The following is a 7,532-nucleotide window of genomic DNA, read 5'->3' as shown; positions in this document are numbered from 1 at the left end:
AAGAAAGTTAAAACTCTCAGGACTCCTTCTTGCTACAACTGAACAATTAGTCTTATAGATCATTCATTAAGGAAATTCCTTTTTGGCCTCTCATAAGCAAGGACTTACAAATTGTAACTTTAGGTCTGCAGGCTAGTCTAGTTCCTAAAATTAAATTCTTTTTCTTTTCTTAGCTTTATTCTATTTTTTTCTTATAAAACTAAATTCTGTTCTGATTCCACATAGTAGTGACTTGCAAGTTTATCTTTATAGGTGCCCAACAGACAAGATAGGATCAGACATTCTTCTACTTATCCAGGGATATCTACATAAGTTGATACTTCACTCCCTTCCCCCCCCATAACATTAACCTTATCTTATGCAAAATGTTGATATTCCTAGGTCTCACAAGAATATAACTATTTTGTCTCACTACTACTCTTTGCCTTTTTTCTTTCTGTATGACTTTAAATGCTAAAACTTCCAAATTCTTCTTCAGAAAAACAATTAATCTATTTTTTGTGACCCTATTCCCCACATGTCCTCAAACTCTGGCCTAATAAACCTCCATTTATTGAGATCCTTGCCTCAGTCACTTATTTTAGTTGGACAAATAAGTGTGGGCATATTTCATGTTTGAATGACTCTGGAATGACATGCTCAATTGAAATTGTAGCCTATGGGAGAATCTGAAATAGTACTTTAGTGCTTGGTTTTACAGTCTGAAATAATATGTCTCCTAAAGTGTAGGTAATGAGTTGCTGACAGCACTCAGCAGAAATCTGAGCAAAAAAGGGAGCAAAAAACTCTGCACTTGGACCTGGTGATGCCAATGAGCAGCATCCTGACTCAAGGCCAGGGATCTGTGGGAACTACTTACCCATAATGGCCTGTGTCCCATGGTGTATCCGTGTTGGGCACAGTAAGCATGAGGCGGGACCTCTGGCAGCCTCCTCTTGGTGGTCATTTTGCCTTTTTTTTTTTGAGACAGAGCCTCAAGCTGTCACCCTGGGTAGAGTGCTCTGGCATCACAGCTCACAGCAACCTCCAACTCCTGGGCTCACGTGATTCTCCTGCCTCTGCCTCCCAAGTAACTGAGACTACAGGGACCTGCCACAACACCTGGCTACTTTTTTTTTTTGGGTTGCAGCCATCCTTGTTGTTTGGTGGGTCCAGGCTGGATTCAAACCTGGCAGCTCAGGTGTATGTGGCTGGCTCCTTAGCCACTTGAGCCACAGGCCCCAAGCCCATTTTGCCTTTTGTCTGATCTTTTCATCCTGTTCATTGCTCGAGAGCTCTGGTTTATGACAGGACTGAGAAGACACGAGAGGAGTTGTCTCCACAACACAGAGGCGGTTGTGAAGCTCCAAGCTGCAGCCTGGGTGAGCTGCCTGTCCCAGGATAGGGACCGCTGCTCCTGGCCCTGCTCCTCCCCGGATCCGATGGTGGTGGCCAAGCTTAGAGACCCAGCTCAGGTAAGAGCTGTCCTCTGGGCCTCATCCGACTTTACTTACCCGAGTCCTGAAACTCTGAGTAAGGGTGTCTGCTCACATCCCTGAAGCCAGGCCTTAGTGTCTGGGACAGTGAGACATTTGTGGTGGGTTCTCTGTTTTTGACAGTGGAATGTGGAGATGAGGAGAGAGGACAGGCAGAGGTACTAGCACATGCAAAGGTTTGGCGGTGGGACTGAGCTGGAAGAATTCTGGAAACCTGGATTCTGCTTTATCCCGTGAGGACTTCTATAAGGCCAAATTAAGCCTGGAATAGCAAACTAACAATCATACTTTCATTGTGGGGATTCTGGAAGCCACAGAGAGTTTTGGACAAAAACGAGACACCATGTACATTAGGATTTTTTTAAAGTTTTCCAAAGGCTGTTCGGGATTGCTTTGGGGATGATGAAGGCATTGAGAGACTGGGAGTTTGACTCTTTGTTCAAGATTACACAACCAGCCTGTAGTCCCAGCTACTTGGGAGGCTGAGGCAGAAGAATCGCCTAAGCCCAGAAGTTGGAGGTTGCTGGAGTGACTCCATTGCACTCTACTGAGGGCAGTGAGACTCTGTCTCCAAAAAAAAAAAAAAAAGATTACACAACTGGGCCAGGTGCAGTGACTCACACCTGTAATCCCAGTGCTCTGGGAGGCCGAGGTATGTGGATTGCTTGAGCACAGAGGTTGGAGACCAGCCTAAGCAAGAGTGAAACCTCATCTCTAAAAATAGTCAGGCATTGTGGTGGGCTCCTGTAGTCCCCACTACTCAGAAGACAGAGGTAAGAGGATCACTTGAGCCCAAGCGTTTGAGGTTGCTGTGAGGTATGATGCCAGGGCACTCTACAGGGAGCAACAAAAAAAAAAAGATTACATAGCTGATAAGAGGTGACACTGAACACTGAGGCACAGTAGTTACACATTCAGCTGTATGTCACCATGTTTCAGGGCCAGGCAAAGATACAAGGAGGCATGAATTCGTTGAACCCTACCATAGACATTCTTTTTGAGACTGAGTCTCACTGTATCATCCTGGGTAGAGTGGTATGGCATCATCATAGCTCACAACAACTTTAAACTCCTGAGTTCAGTGATCCCCTTGCTTCAGCCCTCTAAGTAGTTGGGGCTACAGGCATGAGCCACCATGCCCAGCTAGGATTTTTTGTTTGTTTGTTTGTTTGTTTATTTGTTTGGGGGTTTTTCCCCCCCATTTATAGTAAAGACAGTCTTATTCTTGATCAGGTTGGTCTTGAACTCCACCCACCTTAGCCTCTCAGAGTGCTAGGATTACAGAAGTGAGCCATTGTGCCAACTGGACATATTCTTCTAAGGCTTGCCTCTTCCCACAGGCTCCTATGGGTGCAGAAGCACTTATGGAACCAACACAAGTAAGTGGAAGGTGTCCTAGTTCCTTACTGGTCAAAACCCATACCCACATGTTCTAAAGAACTGGAACTCTTAAGTCATGAGTCCATGTCACGTTTTCTTTCTCCCAGCCAATGTAAACAGATGTGGAGGATTATACCAGGACCTAGTACCAAGATGTGGTAATGATTAGAGGTAAAACTGTTCTGGGAATATTTGAGAACCTTCAGATTTCCCTTCAAGTGTAATAAAATGCAGGAGTGCAATAGTCATGTTGGTATACTTGCCTGAAAAGTGAAATATCTGTTTTGGAGAATATGGAAGATTTGAGTCAAGTGGGAGGTGGTCTTAATAAGGTCTTAACAGAACTCCATCTGGCTGCAGAAAAAACAACAGCCTAGAGTTGAGGGAGGAGGCAGAAAGTTCAGGATAGAGGCTGCTGCCATAATCTAGGTGCGGTTGTATGGACCAGAGTCTTGGCTTAGGAAAAGCAATTAGATTCTGGATGTTACTTTTAAAGAGGGGCTACTAGATTTTCTAATATGTATGGTAAGATATTGAAAAAGGATTCAGGGATGACCCTAGGGTTTTTAGTCTTGGCAGCTATAGAGATGGAGGTGCCATCAACTGAGTTGAGGAAGATTTTAGTATGCATAATATTCACTGGTGATATCAGGTGCTTTGTTTTGACCATGTTAAGAGTCTGAGGTATTTCATAACACCACTCAGTGGAGGTATGAAGTAGGCAGCTGGACACAGATCTTGGGAGTTCATGGTAACACATCCATAATGTGGCTACACTATGAACTATGTGAATGAACTGTGGTCATATGTGGTAGGAATGATCATTAGGTTATGGCAGTAAAGCTGTTAGGGAGCAAGAACAGGAGGGTGGGAGGCAGGAGTATGGACTAGATCTTTTGCATTTGTACTTGGGTATGGTATTAGGCTTCAAAAACACAAGTGAGAGGGCGGTGCCTGTGGCTCAAAGTACTCCCCATGTGCTGGAGGTGGCAAGTTCAAACCCAGCCCTGGCCAAAAACTGCAAAAAAAAAAAAAAAGAAAAAAACACAAGTGAGGCACATAAGTGGGCCTGAAGGGAGGATGAATGGACAATATAGCTTGGCAGGTAGGCAGTGAGGAGGTGGAAGCTGTGGATGTGCAGCTGTAGTGTACAGAAATGTGAGGAATATGCAGTCTAAAGAATGATGTGTACTTGGAGAGGGAATACAAGATATTCCCAGGCCCTGTTACTGAGAGTTCCATGACCTTGGACATTCCTTTTTTTTTTTTCCTGACCTTGGACATTCCATGGGTATTGCCTGTCAGCAGCAGGTGGTTGCCTCTTTGCCAGGTCCCCAGCTTAGATATCTATTTGTCCATTTGCTTTTGTTCTGACGACTGAACCCAGTGATCAGTGGGCCCATGAAGAGACAATGGCACTGGGACCCAGTTCTTTTCTGACTTTCTGACTTGGGGAGTTTGGGAGCAATATGGCCATGGAGTAGACGTTTAGAGGAAGTGATTCCTTAGAAGAAGAGCTATTTGTGGTTTCATCTGTCCCCATCCTTTCAGGACACTGTAACCTTTGAAGATGTGGCTGTGTACTTCTCCTGGAAGGAGTAGAGTCTCCTTGATGAGGCTCAGAGACACCTATACCATGATGTGATGCTGGAGAACCTGGCTCTTACAAACTCACTAGGTAAGGTCGTGACACCCATCTCTGTACCCTGTAATTGTCTCTGCCCTCTGCCTATCTACTTTTTCTAGTGATATAGGTCTGTTGTCACATCAGGACTGTAGACACTGTTACTATAGACTTTTTGTTGTTGTTGTTCCTTGACCTTCTTTCTTTTTCTCTTTACAGTACACACTCATACACTGTTGATTCATTCAATAAAAGTATGTTGAGGGCCGGGTGTAGTGGCTCATGCTTATAATCCTAGCACTCTGGGAGGCCAAGGCAAGTGGGTTGCCTGAGCTCAGGAGTTCAAGACCAGCCTGAGCCAGAGTGAGACCCTGTCTCTAAAAATAGCTGGATGTTGTGGCGGGCACCTGTAGTTTCTTTGAGACAGTTTTACTTTGTCACCCCCAGTAGAGTACCATGGTGTCATAGCTCACAGCAACCTCAAACTCACAGACTCAAGTGATTGTCTTGCGTCAGCCTCCCAAGTAGCTGGGACTATAAGCACCCACTACAACGTCCAGCTATTTTTAGAGATGGAGTCTCACTCTGACTCAGGGTGGTCTTGAACCTGTAGGCTCAGGCAATCCACCCACCTCAGCCTCCCAGAGTGCTAGGATTATAGGCATGAGTCTCTGCAGTTGGCCCTACCCTTTTTTTTTTGCCTAAAAGAATATATAATATGTACAGAAGAATCATGTATACACTGTTCTAACACTGCTTTTTTCTCTTAAAATATCTTGAAACTGTCTCATATCACTCCATAAAGAGCTTCTTCAACATTTTTGTAGTGCCAAGTATTCAGCTATTTGTGTGTATCACGTTTATTAAACCAGTCCCAAATGATGGACATTTAGGTTGCTCCCAGGACTTTGCTCTCAAAAAGAAGCCTGCAATGACAAGCTCTATATTAAGGCCATTTTGTACATGTGAGTTACAGAGTAATTTCAAGATGTAGAATAGTTCAGTCAAAGGGTAAATGGATTTGCAATTTTAAATTGCCCTCCATAGGTCTTGTGTTGTTTTTTTTTTTCTTTGTTAGAGTCTCACTCTATCACCCTGGGTAGAGTGCTGTGGTGTCATACATAGCTCACAGCAATGTCAAACTCTTGGGCTTAAGCAATCCTCTTGCCTCAGCCTCCTAAGTAGCTGAGACTACAGACACTCACCACTATGCCTGGCTAGTTTTTCTATTTTTAGTAGAGATGGGGTCCCGAACTCCTGAGCTCAAGCAATCCTCCCATCTCAGCTTCCCAGAGACCAGAAAGTTAGGATTATAGATGTGAGCCACTGTACGCAGCCATAGATCTTGTTTAGATATGCATTCCCATTAGCACTATCTATGAGGCCATTTCCTCACAGCCTCACAAAGAGTGTTTCTCAAACTTTTGGGGTTTTGCCAATTATGGACACTGTTTTCTTCCCCAGTTCTCTGAGTAGGGGCTGTGGTTGGTAGGGTTGAGGTGTGTGCACTGTTCTCTCCTTGGGCAGACCCTACATCTGCTACCCCTAAGCCTGGCAGGGAAGAGTCCAGAGGTAAGGAAGCAAGACCACCAGTCTTGCAGTCACCCTAGTGGATCTTAACCTTGCTTGCCTTCTCCCTGGCCAAGTGACCTTCCCATATCCAAATACCATTCCCAGGTAATCCTTACATCCTCTAGCTAACATTTTCTCACCTTTGATTATTCCAGAAACTCTTAGATCTGTCTTTTAGACGGTCACTACTTATGTAGACCAAGGGCTGTTCTTGCAGAATCCTCTTTCTTTCTTTCTTTCTTTTTTTTTTTTGAGACAGAACCTCAAACTGTTGCCCTGGGTAAAGTGCCGTGGTGTCATAGCTCACAGCAACCTCAAACTCCTGGGCTTAAGAGATTCTCTTGCCTCAGACTCCCAAGTAGCTGGGACTATAGGCACCTGCCACAACACCCAGCTATTTTTTCGTTGTAGTTGTCATTGTTGTTTGGCATGCCCAGGCTGGATTCCAACCCACCGCTTGAGCTACAGGTGCTGAGCCCAGAATCCTCTTTTAAAGGTCTTTTTGTAATATTTAAGTTTTCAAAAAAAAATTTATGTTTTATTCTTGTAGGCTATTATGTGATGAGTTTTGCTGGGCCATTGCTGGCTGTATATTCACCTCTCTCTTAGTACTTTTCTCATCCACACACAATGTAGTTTTTCATTGAGGGGGTAGTATGGTAAGCCCTTCTGGTTCATAGGATGGATATGTATTATTTATAGCTAGATGAGCTCAGACAGAGTCTAGCCCTGAGGAGTGGCACCTGGAGAGGGCATGCCGCAGAGTTGGTTTCAAATTATACCAGAAACCTATTTTGTTTGGCCAATCATATGATTCCCAGTAACAGCCACCTCATTATTGCCTTTCCTTCCCTGTTCTTTGCATTTAGCCACTTGTCCATTCTACTATTTTTCACTTCTCCTACATCCAGCTCTGGGCCAATCCCCCTTTCTGGACTCTCCAACATTGGCCTTGACATTATGTTATGGGATGTGCACATATTTTTAAACAGTTCTTAAACACTGGGACCACAGATTTTCTTGGGCTGCGATATACCCTTCTATATAGTGCTCCAGTATCACTAGCAGACCAAGACCTGCTGAAAGTTTTTAGCAGAGGAATGAATTATGGACCCTGCTTCTCCTCCCTGAGTTACACTCCATGTTTGTCTTTCACATATTGAGGCCTCCCCTTTCCATGACTGTTAGGTCTCCAGTCTCATCCTCAACTCAAAACAATTCTATCCTGCAGACAATCCCATGAACTTCTTCTTGGGTGTGTTAAACACAGATTTGTACTGAAGTTATCTCCTACAGTGTTAACATGCACTTCACTGTCATTTCATTGCTTTTAGGTTGTTGGTGTGGCACAGAGGATGAGCATTTGAACATAGTGTTTCTGTAGAAGTGTCACAGGCCAGGATTTCCATGTCAAATATATCTCTTCAGAAGGCCCATTCCTGTGAGATGTGTGGCTCAATCTTGGTTTCTTTTTTTTTTTT

General features: G+C 44.1%; 1 pseudogene; it reads left to right on the top strand.

Moving 5' to 3' along the window:
* Positions 1-2,821: 2,821 nt before the first annotated feature.
* Positions 2,822-7,532, top strand: part of LOC105887488 — a 6,667-nt pseudogene continuing 1,956 nt past the window's right edge.

Source organism: Otolemur garnettii, unplaced genomic scaffold, assembly GCF_000181295.1.
Source record: "Otolemur garnettii isolate 467f Iridium unplaced genomic scaffold, OtoGar3 scaffold00091, whole genome shotgun sequence".
Taxonomy (NCBI): domain Eukaryota; kingdom Metazoa; phylum Chordata; class Mammalia; order Primates; family Galagidae; genus Otolemur; species Otolemur garnettii.
The sequence above is the reverse complement of the archived record's forward strand: the minus strand, read 5'-3'. Positions and strand labels throughout refer to the sequence as shown.